General features: G+C 48.2%; 1 protein-coding gene across 11 annotated transcripts in view; it reads right to left on the bottom strand.

The window, feature by feature from the left end:
• The window catches only part of PIK3C2G (phosphatidylinositol-4-phosphate 3-kinase catalytic subunit type 2 gamma), a 2,048,585-nt gene that overhangs the window by 176,135 nt on the left and 1,858,857 nt on the right, over positions 1 to 13,593 (bottom strand). The gene's annotated exons all lie outside the window — the stretch shown is intronic.

The following is a 13,593-nucleotide window of genomic DNA, read 5'->3' as shown; positions in this document are numbered from 1 at the left end:
TGCACCTCGTGTCTTTTTGCACAGGAACGGCTACTCTCCATTTCATTATCAGCACTTTTAGCGGAAGTAAAGTTGAGATAAATCTAACACACTATTCAGAAGTTGGTGCATACTGCAGATATCACCAGTATTCCAGCGATAAGTGCCCCAAAATTTAACACCATGGTGGACTCCATCAAATAACAGTAATAAGAACAAGAAAGAGTCACACAGCAGTTAAGAGAACAACCAAAAACATTATTAATTTTTTTTTCAAACGTTATTTTTTATAATAATAAATATATGAACGATAAACTATTTTCAAACCTTATTTTTTTATTAACATAAATATAAACAATAAACTAATAAACAAAATGTAACAACAATAATACAAAACAACAAGGCGGAACACTCCTGTGGGAACCACGGATGTCGACGACAGACCTGGAAAATCAGAAAGATTGTTAAAAAAAACAACATGGTATTCTCAACAAAATACCACAAGAAACAAATCACAGATATATAAAATGCATACAGCTAACAAAATTGTATAAGTCTAACTTACAAAAACTGTAAATGTTGCCGCTTTAAAATATTTACCGAATCTGAGTAAATGTTTTTGCAGAAGGCACCACGCCCACAATGTTTTTCTTCAGTGGTGAAGAAATTTTTAACTTTTTCCAAGGGGCAAACAAAGACCAATGCCACCTTCTTCATTCGCAAGATTTGCCAAAGAGTTCTGTTACAAGGGGATCCTAACAAAAAATACTCATGCGGCACACCAAGTATGATGAAACACCTAAGGACCCTTCATCCAAACAATCTTGCACGAGAAGAGTACAAACAGATGAGAAACACTCCTGTTCTTTATCTGTAAAAAAGAATCACAAATAAATGTATATTAATAACTTTCAAATTTATACTATTCCATTACTATACAAACACATTTTATATAAAAACTGACTAAGAAACTATAGCCCTGAACCACAAGTGTGACGATTGGTAAAACACTACATGCATAGTGCATACTACTTTGAAGCAGTTCATGCCCTAAAGCCTACCTCACTAAAAGACTACATGCTAACTGACTAAATGATTACAGTACTATAAGGAGACACACTGGGTGAGTGACAGGGTGTTTGCTAGAAGAGTATGAATACTAACTAGGGAATTGAAGGTGTGAAACACAACTGTGTAGGTGATTAGAGGACTGCATCCATACTGCATAGGCATTTAAAGCAGTCCATGTGCTAAGGCCTGGCTCACTGCATGACTACTTGGGTACTGACTGAATGATTAGAGTACAGCAAGGAGAGTGCCTAGGTAAATTTATAAGTGCTAGGCTTTTCGCACAGGGAATGGATTAGTACTTGGTACTGAATGGGTCACTAGAGGAGTGCAAAGGCAGTCACAAGTGCTGGACTGTATGGATACTGACTAGGAAATTGAAAGTGTGAAAGACAAGTGTCTAGGTGGTTAGAAGACTGCATGCATAGTGCATAGGGGTTTGAAGCAGTCCATGTGCTAAGGCCTGGCTCATTGAATGAATACTTAGGCACTGACTGAATGATTAGAGTACTGCAAAGATAGTATCTTGGTGAATTTATAAGTTTTGGGGTTTTAGCACAGTGAATGGATTAGTACATGCTGTTGAATGGGTCTCTAGAGGACTGCAAAGGAAGTGACAGGATGTTTCCTGGAAGTGTATGGATACTGACTAGGGAATTGAAGGTGTAAAAGACAAGTGTATAGTATGTTAGAACACTACATGCATACTGCATAGAAATTTGAAGCAGTCTATTTGGTACTTATAAACTGACTAAATAATCAGACAACTTCTAGGACAGTGCTTAGGTAAAACTTTCACATTTTCAGTCCTGCCACAGTGAACAGAATAGTACATGGTACTGCACCTTAGTGTCAAACCCTGACTCATTTTATCAATGCATAAGCAAAGACTAGCTTCTAATGCTACTAAAACCTGACAACATGAGAGGTTTTAAATTAGTTATCTGTCAGCAAATACACGATGTTACCAAATGCTTCTCTCACAGTGGTTCTCAAATGCACACAGACTCACAGTGTGATTCTAGACAACAACCACTATACCTAGGAGTTTACCAAAAATCATTCACTACTGTGGAAGTGGTAAGCGAACTGCACACAATCTTCATATTTCAGGACTGCACTTTTATGTCAAAGCCTGACTCATATAATCAAAGCATAAGCAAAGACTGGCTTCTAATGCTACTAAAACTTCACAACATGACCGGTTTTAAAACAGGTATATGTCAGCAAATACACGATGTTACACAATGCTTCTCCCACAATCCTTACCCAAATGCACCCAGACTCACAGTGCGATTTTAGACAAGCAACACTATCCTAGGAGTTTACCAAAACTCATTCACTACTCTGGAAGAGTTAATGGTACTGCACACAATCTACATATTTAAGTACACCACATCAGTGTCAAAGCATGACTCATTTAATCAACGCATAAGCAAAGACTGGATTCTAATCCTACTAAAACTTCACAACATGACAGGTTTTAAAACAGTTATCTGTCAGCAAATACATGATGTTACCAAATGCTTCTCTCACAGTGATCCCAAATACACACTAACTCACAGTGTGATTCTAGACAAGCACCACTATCCCTATGAGTTGACCAAAACTCATTCACTACAGTGCAAGTGGTAAGGAAACTGCACACAATCTACATATTTCACAACTGCAATTTACTGTCAATGCCTGACTCATTTAATCAAATCATAAGCCATAACTGTCTTCTAATGCTACTAAAACTTCACAACATGACAAGTTAAAACAGTTATCTGTCAGCAAATACACGATGTTACCAAATGCTTCTCTCACAGTGGTTCCCAAATGCACACAGACTCACTGTGTGATTCTAGACAAACAACACTATCCCTTGCACTATACCAAAACACATTTCTTCATCTAGAAGTAGTACTACATTTTAGTATAGAAACATAACATAACTCATTTCACAAATTCATAAACAATGACTGGTTTCTAATTCTACCAAAATATAAAAACAGCACAGTTATCTGTCTACAAACACATGAAAAACACAAATGCTTATCACAGAATGGTTTCTACATGAACACACATTGTAGAGAAAAAAAGTACTCCCTACACTTTAGCAGGAAAAATACATTAGTCTGATTAAAATCAAAATAGTCTACATACATCCCCTCACAATTAAATAACTCATCTTTCAAGTTCTTTTGTAGATTAAGAAGTATATCAATCACTCACCATATTTTCTTTTACAGAATCTCTGCACTGTGCACCTCTCAGCAAAAGCAAAGAATGAAAAAGTTTCCCTTTCATTTTCCACATAAACTCAAAAGCAAACACACATTTCTATTGGTTAAACATTTCAACCCTTGCCAACTGAAATACATTTCAACCCTTCCCCCAATCTGCCTTCTGCCTGTTACCATAGAAACAGGTCATGGAACACTGCACTGAGCTCACAGGTCACAAGTTCAGCACACAATGTTCCTACACAAGACAGGAAGTGTGCTTGACCTTTCAACATATCAGCTTATCATATATACTGTTCCTTCCAATCTGTTTTTGTTAACCAATAACAATCATACCTTTAAAAAAACAGAAATATACACCTTACCTTTCAGTGTAGAAAGTTGTCATATAACCAATGATTTCTTGTAGTTTTTCAAAAAACGTTGCCGTGGATCCGCGCACCCACCGCGAGAGAATCCGTGCATCCAACGTGATAGAATGCGCGCAACGTGCGTGCATTTCCCCGTGTGTTTTTTTTTAAAAAGGGGGCCCCAGGGGGTCCTTCTGGGACCCCCTAAGCACCTCTAGAGGGTCAGAGTATTTCCACTCTGCCCCCTTTATATGTTTTACAAACTTATTCCCCTTGCATCTTCAGCCTCGCTTCTACCGAGGCATAAAATGGCCGCCAACAGTTCCTGGTTTCGAATGTAGAGAGACACTCGACAGCCAATTAGCATTCAGCGCGCGATCGGGAGCGTGCGCGCTCGGTTCGGGGAGGGTGCGCTTAAGGTGCGGGTACGGTCCGCGGATCCTCCGTGGCCATAGATATCACTAACTTTTTTACCCTAATTTTCTCAGGAACTACTGAACAGATTCACACCATTTATGCAAAAGGCACGAGTCCGAACTGAGGACTACCTCTTTGCCAAATTTGGTGTCATTCCGTTCAGCGGTTCAGGCTGTAGCTGCGACAACAGATCCTATGGGAAATTGCATGGGGAAAACGCGTTTTGGGACCCCCCTTTTTTCTCGGCCCCCGCTTGACAGATCACCGCAAAACTTTCAGGGTAGGAGCGGAACGGAGCTGGCCAAAAGTTTGGAAAATTTTGCGAGGATTCGTCAACTGGCGCCAACGTTATTCCAAATAGAATGTTGCGGATTTCCTATGGAAAATAGGTCCTAACTATAACTATCTACTGGCGACCGCCAGTAGATAATACATAGATTTATATATATATATATATATATATATATATATATATATATATATATATATAACCGTTTTCTCACACAGTAATGAAATGAGATGTAATGTTTGAATATTTATGTGTTTTAAAATAATGGACACTACAAATGTCAAACAATAATCATTCAATATGAATTTAGGTGGCTGCTACACAACTGTGGATTTAACCTATGAATTACAACGAACTACAGTTCCGTTGTTTATGTCTATGGACTTGTAGTTTAAACTGCCGCAAAGGTGGATCTGCCTGTAAAACTACGGGTCTGTTGTTTATGTTTATGCACTTGTAGTTTCACATTACCAGCACAATTAGTCCACACATTGTCTAGAAACCAAGCTGTACAGAAAGCCAACTGCTGGATACACCTTTTTGCATGCAACTAGTTTTCACCCAACAAGTCTAGTAAGAAGTATCCCTTATGGGGTAGGCCTAAGGGTAAAAAGGAATTGTAGCGACAAGGCTGAAGCACAAAAGGAAATTAAAACTCTTAAGACCAGATTCCGCAAAAGAGGCTGTCCTGAAAATAGGTGAATACTGCACTAGCAAAGGTAGACAAACAAGGCAGGGAGCAAGTACTCTTTCAACAGAATAAAAGAGAGAATAAAAGTCAGAAAGAAGAGCAACAGTCACAATTCAGATTAATAACTACATATATAGGTGCCGATTACGATCCTGTAAAAAATTTCCCCGTACGACTCGTATCCGGTCTTTTTACAGTACGAATCGTACAAGTGCCGTACAAACTGCCAATCACGATTCGCATGGTAAAAAGTCCATACGAATCGCATTGGGAATTATTCCCCACACGTCCTCGGGTCGGAAAATGTGTCCTACACGTCCCCGGACGATTTACCGTACAAATGTGAAAAGTGAAGTCCGACCGCGGAATCACGATCCATCCCGTGCGTCCGATGTTACAACCGTATGGAAAAAACACCGTCCGCACCGAACTCCCATAGCAACCATGGAGACATGTGCCCGCATACGCACCCAACACCCCCCCAGCCCTCCTATGTACGAGTCGAATCCCCACTCGTGTATGTACACCCGTGTATGTATGAGACATACCCCCACCCGTGAATGTATGGAGCATACCCCTACCCCAACCGTGTATGTACGGACCGTACCCTCACCCGCGTACGTATGGAGCGTACCCCCACCCCAACAGTGTATGTACGACCCGTACCCCCACCCCAACCGTGCATGTACGACCCGTACCCTCACCCGCGTACGTATGGAGCGTACCCCCACCCCAACCGTGTATGTACGACCCGTACCCTCACCCGCGTATGCATGGAGCGTACCCCCACTCCAACCTTGTATGTACGACCCGTACCCCCACCCGCGTATGCATGGAGCGTACCCCCACCCCAACAGTGTATGTACGACCCGTACCCCCACCCCAACCGTGTATGTACGACCCGTACCCTCACCCGCGTACGTATGGAGCGTACCCCCACCCCAACCGTGTATGTACGACCCGTACCCTCACCCGCGTATGCATGGAGCGTACCCCCACCCCAACCGTGTATGTACGGACCGTACCCTCACCCGCGTACGTATGGAGTGTACCCCCACCCCAACAGTGTATGTACGACCCGTACCCCCACCCCAACTGTGTATGTACGACCCGTACCCTCACCCGCGTACGTATGGAGCGTACCCCCACCCCAACCATGTATGTACGACCCGTACCCTCACCCGCGTATGCATGGAGCGTACCCCCACCCCAACCGTGTATGTACGAACCGTACCCTCACCTGCGTACGTATGGAGCGTACCCCCACCCCAACAGTGTATGTACGACCCGTACCCCCACCCCAACCGTGTATGTACGACCCGTACCCTCACCCGCGTACGTATGGAGCATACCCCCACCCCAACCGTGTATGTACGACCCGTACCCTCACCCGCGTATGCATGGAGCGTACCCCCACCCCAACATTCTAAGTACGGAGCGCACCCCAGGCCCCAACACCAGCACCTTCACACAACATCGCGCATGTACTAGTCGTACCAAGCCAGACACAAGGACAGCACTGTACAACTAAATTCCCGAAGTACACACCGTACACACCCTAAAAACGCACGTACACAACCAGGACAAAGCAAAACAACACAGGAATACACCATTCGAATGGCACAAAGCCACAAAACATGTCCAACAAGCACAAAAACAACACATTCACTGACCTGCAACTGCCAAAATCCCAAACAGAGGCCCAAAACACAACCACTCCTTATAACACACCCACCCAAACTTCAAACACAGCCACACCCACCAATGGACCAATAAAAAGGGCCCACACACACAAACCATGAGCCTTTGCAACAGACTCACTGCTGCCAGACCCCACAGATAACCTACAGCACCATACTAGAACCTTTACTACACCTTACACTTGCACACCTTCACACACACACCTTCACAAACACCCCCTCATCACATTCACACACACACCTGCACAACCATACCCACACACCCACAACCATCCACACACCACCCCCCCCACCATCCACACCAACACCCCTCACCATGCCCACTAAGAAGAATCCAAAGTTCACTAGCCGAGAGTTGGAGGTCCTTGTCGATGAAATCCTCAGAGTCGAGCCACACCTCTTTGGAACATTGGTCAGACAGACCAGCATTTCAGAAAAAACAGCCATGTGGCAGACGATTGTCGATGCTGTGAATGCTGTTGCGGCCACCAGAAGGACCAGGCATGAATGCCAAGCCAGGTGGTACGATCTGCGGAGGAGGGTCCGAGCCAAAATGACCGACGAACACAACCAGGCCAACGTCACTGGAGGAGGGCCGCCCCGCAGACGCGTAGAATACCATCCCTGGGAGGGGAGGGTGATGGCCATACTGCCGGTGGTGGCAGTGGACGGATTAGAAGGACTCCGAGACCCGGGTGAGTACACAAACAACTCACCTCACATGGGGGAACATCATCCACAACCAAACTCACAAACAGGCACGCAACCACCCCAAGCTATCGCATGACTCAACCACACTCCATGAACACGCACATGCCACTGGCACCACCATGCCCCATGCACCCAGCTGGACAATGCCAAGTCACAGGCCACAGAAAACACCAACACAAGACACGGTAAGCCGGATGGCGGGAGTGTGGGCCCCAAAAATCACATAGTGCAACTCAGAAGCAGACAACAATGCCCCCTGCCCATATGGCCTAGGTCACAGCCAGACAAACAGTGTGTCCCCACACAGGAAAGACTTGCCAGCAAATGGCGGACGCCTTGCATTAACACATGGGGGTGACGGCACGTTTTTGCACATGACAGCAGCTAATGAACAGCCAACACTGTGAAAGAGTGGCAGCACACACCACCACAGCAGCAGCGCAGACACAGACACTACACCCAATGGGTGCCTGGAGATCAGAAACAAACTCACATCAACAAGCCAAGGGCCATTCAAAGATCTGCTAAAAGTGTGTGCCCAGGAAGCTGGGCTGAGGTAACAGAGGGTGACACACAGAGGGAGGGAGAGGGGGACAGAGAGGGAGGGAGACACAGGGAGACGGACAGAGGGAGGAGGCTGACACACAGAGGGAGGGAGAGGGGGACAGAGAGGGAGTGAGGAAGGGACACACAGGGAGAGCAATTCAGCCTTGGGGGGTGTGGGAATGTCTGCTCGTCAGCAGGTGGACTGCGTGCATGTAGACAAGGGTGGCCAGTGCCAGAACCCCCCCTCTTCTCCATGGCAAAACACAGGGCCATGTCTCAACCTGTGCACGAGCACAACAACAGCTACCTGAATTATCTAAGTGTGTGGAACCACTCCATGTGCCCACGTACAGTGCAACACGGAAGGCGCCAATGCATGGCTCGCCACACCTGCCCACTCCACTGCTGACTGCAGTCACAATTGACGCAGCAAGTAAGACTGTGCCACACATAGGTAAAGTCGCAAAAGCTGTGGCCAAGGGACATACCCATGCACAAGTGCACTGTGAGTGGAATGCAAGACATATCCAAATTCCCAGAGGAAATGTGCCAACTTAGAAACCAATGAAACATGGATGTTGCATGGAACAAAATTAACATTGTCTCTCTCACACACAGGTCAACGTCGTGGATCCTCCCCCAACACTGGGGGGGAAGACTCACAGGACCTGGCTCGGTGGGATGACGGAGCCACCGGCAGCGATGACTCTCACCACTCTGTGGACGAACCTGACCCCGACCAACCTGGCCCCTCTGGTGTCCAACGACCTGCAGCACCTGCGTCAGGTACATCTGGGCCAACCACCACCCCCACTCCTGCCACATCCCAGGAGACACCCAGGATCCCTGCCCCACCACCACAATGCAGCCAGGCTGGCCAGGAGGGACACGGTGTACCGGGCACCCAGGAGGAGGCAGGCGACAACGCCAATGCCACCCCTCAGGGGTCCCGGAGACCCGATGTGCCCACAAGGGCAGGCCAGGTGCAAGTGGGCAGGGGTGGTGGGAGTGGAGGATGGCGGAGGCGCGAGCCTGACCAGTTGGCTGCGGAACCGGTATATTCCCATGTCCGAAACATCCTGGACACATACCGGCAGGACACCACGGGCATGGCCCAGGTTGTGTCCACCCTCAACGAGATGAAGGGGACCCTCGATGAGATCAAGACCCAGCAGGCCCAGCAACATGCGGAGCAACATGCCTGTCTACTGCGACACCAAGGGCGGATGGAGGACAGACAGGCTGAGCTTGTGACGGTGTTCACGGGAATTCACAGTACACTCCGTCGGATAGCCGACAACATGGGCAACCCTCCCTGTGCCACCAGGCGTAGAACATCACCACCCACAGGGAGGGATCAGGAGGAGGAGGAGTCATCCGACGGAGCATCCCAAACATCGTCACGGCCTGCTTCTGAGGGTCCCCGCAGGAGGGCGGGTCGTCCAAGGAAAAGACCGTGAGGGTCGGCGCAACAGCACCATCTCCCAGGACACCTGGCCTGGCACCTGGCCCACTGGACCAACAGCAGCACAGCAGCAAAAGACATTCTCTGCCACATGGACTTGCTGGTCACTGTCTGACCAATGTTGACAAAGACTGTGGCATGGACTCTGAGGATTTCTAATGGCAAGGACACCAACTCCCCTAGTGAACTTTGGATTCCACACACCCGGAAAGCCCCTCATGTCATACACCCCCCCCATACCCCAACCAAAATAAAAAGTTACACCATAAAGAGAAGATGGCTACATGTTGCATTATTACCTTACATGTGTCTTGCAAAGTCTAACCATGCCTGAGTTCTCATTTGACTTCAACCATCCACACCCTGGGGCCTGAGTCTGGCACAGGACACACATGGGTCACATTGTATTAGGCAACACAGACATGGAGCACCATACACACCCGTGATGGGTCCAACCAGCTGAGGGGGTGGCTGCACAACCGTGCCGACAGACATATTGAGTACAGCGACAGCCATGCGCAGAGGTCAGGGATCATGTGGAGTGTCCTGTGGGGCACCCAGGTATGTGTGGACAGGTGGCAGAACCATGTCCTGCAAGCTTGAGTCAGGTGGATGCAGAAAATGGTGGCCTGGCCAACGTTGGATGCATGGGGATGGCCCATGTCACAATACCCACACAGTCATGGACATCATGCACAATACAGTCTAATCCCACACAAACAGCTTGCATCTTGCTACTCTACACATAGACACATAGCCACTATCACGGAAAACCATGCCAGACATGCCGGATGCACTGTGGCAACACACCAGCATTGACTGAGAAGAGGCACCTTTGAGGCATAGGGACACCTTTATTAGTCATGTATTCGGGATTGCAGAGGCAACTCGGAGTACACATGAACGGGTCATGTGGAGTAACATGTGGGTCCCACACTGGAACCCCCCTTCTGCAGCACAAATGCATGATAGCCATGGAACTGGCACACAAGTGTCGGCTAACAGCTAAAAAACCCCTGCTGCTCACGGAGAGGCTGCCATACACCATTGATCCGCTGATGTGGAAGTCCCACACCATGTCAAGCCAATGCAAACCGTATGTGTCCAAGGGCAGTGTAACACACATTGATGCCATCATCACAATCCACAATCCCATCACTGATGACTGTCAACAAGTCTGACCATCTATTCAGGTGTACCCAGCTGCATGTCATGTGTCCCATGGTGATGCGACATGTCTGCAGACGAACCAAACATCGACAGGGGCAGTGTGCACATATCGTCAGCACACGATGACGTGTCCATGAGGAATAGCAGTGCCACAACAATGCAACCAGCAGACGGCATGCGCAAGTACCTGGGGATGAGAGACACACAAGAATTCAGCCACAAAAAGCACAGCCACTTGCATGTGCATGTACTTGACACTTGTAAGGATGACAACATGCTAGGTCACAATTATGACTGTGGAAATACACTCATGACTGGCACCATCACTCCAGTGACACATCCACACACACCTCTGACTCACGTGGCATACGTGCAGATGGACACACACATCGCAACACATGCCACACGGGGACCAATGCGTGCACACACAGACACTGGTACTCACCACTAAGCAAAGAAGTCGCGTATGAGCCGACTCCGGATGTCCTCTTGCGGAACCACATCCTCCACATCACTAGCCCCATTGCCAAGACCTTGGTCCTCCACGGGTGGATGGTCCTGATCATCTTGATCCAGGATGAGTGGCACAGCTTTCTCAACTGCCATGTTGTGCAGCATGCAGCACACCATGAAGATTTTGCAGACCTTCGCCGGGGCATATGGGAGTCCGCCGCCGGTCTTGTGGAGGCATCTGAATCGGCTCTTCAGGAGGCCAAATGTCCTCTCTATCACTCGCCTTGTCCGGCCATGGGCGGTGTTGTAGCGGAGCTGGGCCGGCGTGATGGGGTTGCGGAGAGGTGTGATCAGCCATGGCATGTTGGGATAGCCAGCATCCCCTACATGGAAACATCATGGAAAACAGTGGGTCAGGAGAAGCAGTAAGACAGGGAGATGGCGTTAAATACAGGACTGCCAGAGTGTACCTACCAACAACACATGCTCGTTCGTTGCGCAGCTGCGTCATCATTTCAGGCACCCTGCTACGCCTCATGATGTAGGCATCGTGTGCTGATCCTGGAAAACAAGCACAGACATGTGAAATCACCATGTTGGACAGACACACCACAAGGGCATTGATGGAGTGGTAGTGCTTGCGATTCCTGTACGCTACCTCCTGTGCCTGTGGTGGTACCAAAGCCACATGTGTCCCATCTATGGACCCAATGACATGGGGCATCCCTCCCAGGGCATAGAATCCACACTTGACCTCAGTCAACATTTCAGGGGTTGGGAAATGGATGAACTCATCCAGGTGAAGCAACATGGCCTCTAAGAAATCATGCAACACACGGCAGAACATGCTCTGGGACATGCCACCAACATGAGCTATGGTATTTTGAAAGGTACCCGTGGCAAGAAAATGTAGGGCTGCCATTACCTTCAGCTTGGGTGTCAGTGCCGTAGGATACCTGTGCAGCGGTTGCAGGTGTGGTGCCAGCCTTGCCGTCAACTCCTCAATCAATGGTTGCGGGAAGCGGTAGCACCGGATACAGTCATTCTCCCGCATGTCAGCCAAGTCCGGAATTGCTCGGGGAAGAGGCGGCGCTCTGCAGTAATTTGGAAGTGACAAGGAAGAGTGAGTGCACTACAACAACAATTTTTTGGTGCTGAGTACATGTTAATCTGTCAATACCCATATGCGACATACGGAGTCAGGTATGTGCCACATGCCCTGGACACGTATGGCTGCCAGGTGACACTCCTACCAAGACCCAGCTACACACGGAGATTGTGAACCTCCACATGCCATGGCATGGGATTAGCTGTGTCCCAGTGTAAGTGAACAGCCAGACGCAACACAGGAGTGTACCACTATGAGTACGCATACGCGAGAACTCCCATAGTGATACGGACCGTACACGCGTGCGTACGCTCACTTTCACTATGGGTGTTCTCGCGTATGCGTACTCATAGTGGTACGGACCGTACACACGCCTGTAGGCTCACTATCACTATGGGTGTTCTCGCGTATGTGTACCCATAGTGGTACGGACCGTACACGCGTGCGTACGCTCACTTTCACTATGGGTACGCATACACAAGCACACCCATATTGATACGGACCGTACACACGCCTGTACGGGCCGTTGCTATGCATTTGTGGTGCCCTAGGGCCCCGGGACGCACCGTACCTGTGTGTGAAACTCCAAATTACATAGGGGACACATGAGGGACAATTATAAAGGCCTACATGCATGCTGGTTGTCATGGAGACCAAGTTTAAAGTTTGAATTTTTTTCAGCAGGTGCACAGCAGTAGTCAGTTTGAATGAATCTACTTTGTTGCAATGTGGTTCTGGAGTTGACATCATGCTCAAGAAAAAAACACATTAAGAACCCACTGACTGTGCTAGGTTTGAAGGGATTGGAGGAAACATAGGATGCAAATGTGAGTGACCAATCACTCTGTACTCCTGTGCATGAAACAGGCCAGCAAGGCAGATATAAGGCAGCCAGGTCCCATGAGGGAGCACTTGCCTGCACATCTTTGGATTCGACGACCCAGCTGCTGCTACTGATTCCCTGGAACCATGTCAAGGTCTGTGGAGAGGTCACAGCCTTTCACCCTGGAGGAGAACCTGGCTTTGCTGGATGTGATCCTCCCACAGTACCCCCTGCTGTATGGGCGACCAGGTTATCAGGTGAGTGCAGAGTCTACTAGCACAGACTGTGTCCCTTGTTTGTGACTGTGACTTCTGGCATTGTGTCCAGGTGTGACACACATGCTATGTACTGTAGGGGGGGTCCCAGGGGGGGGAATGCCTGATGTCTCCCAGCCAGTGCCTGCTGTGGTGCATGTCTGCCGTCCTCACTTGCATTGTGTTTACTGTGACAATCACTGCATGGTGCATGCCACATTCTGCCTGTCTTGTCCTCCTGGGAATGTAGCCTCTACAGTCCTCATTTAATTATGTGGTCAACGCAGTGTGACAGGTGACTGTACCCACAGATGTGTGTTAGTTCTGTGTACCTGTGCTGA

This window comes from Triturus cristatus, chromosome 4_1, assembly GCF_964204655.1.
Source record: "Triturus cristatus chromosome 4_1, aTriCri1.1, whole genome shotgun sequence".
Classification (NCBI taxonomy): Eukaryota; Metazoa; Chordata; class Amphibia; order Caudata; family Salamandridae; genus Triturus; species Triturus cristatus.
The sequence above is the reverse complement of the archived record's forward strand: the minus strand, read 5'-3'. Positions and strand labels throughout refer to the sequence as shown.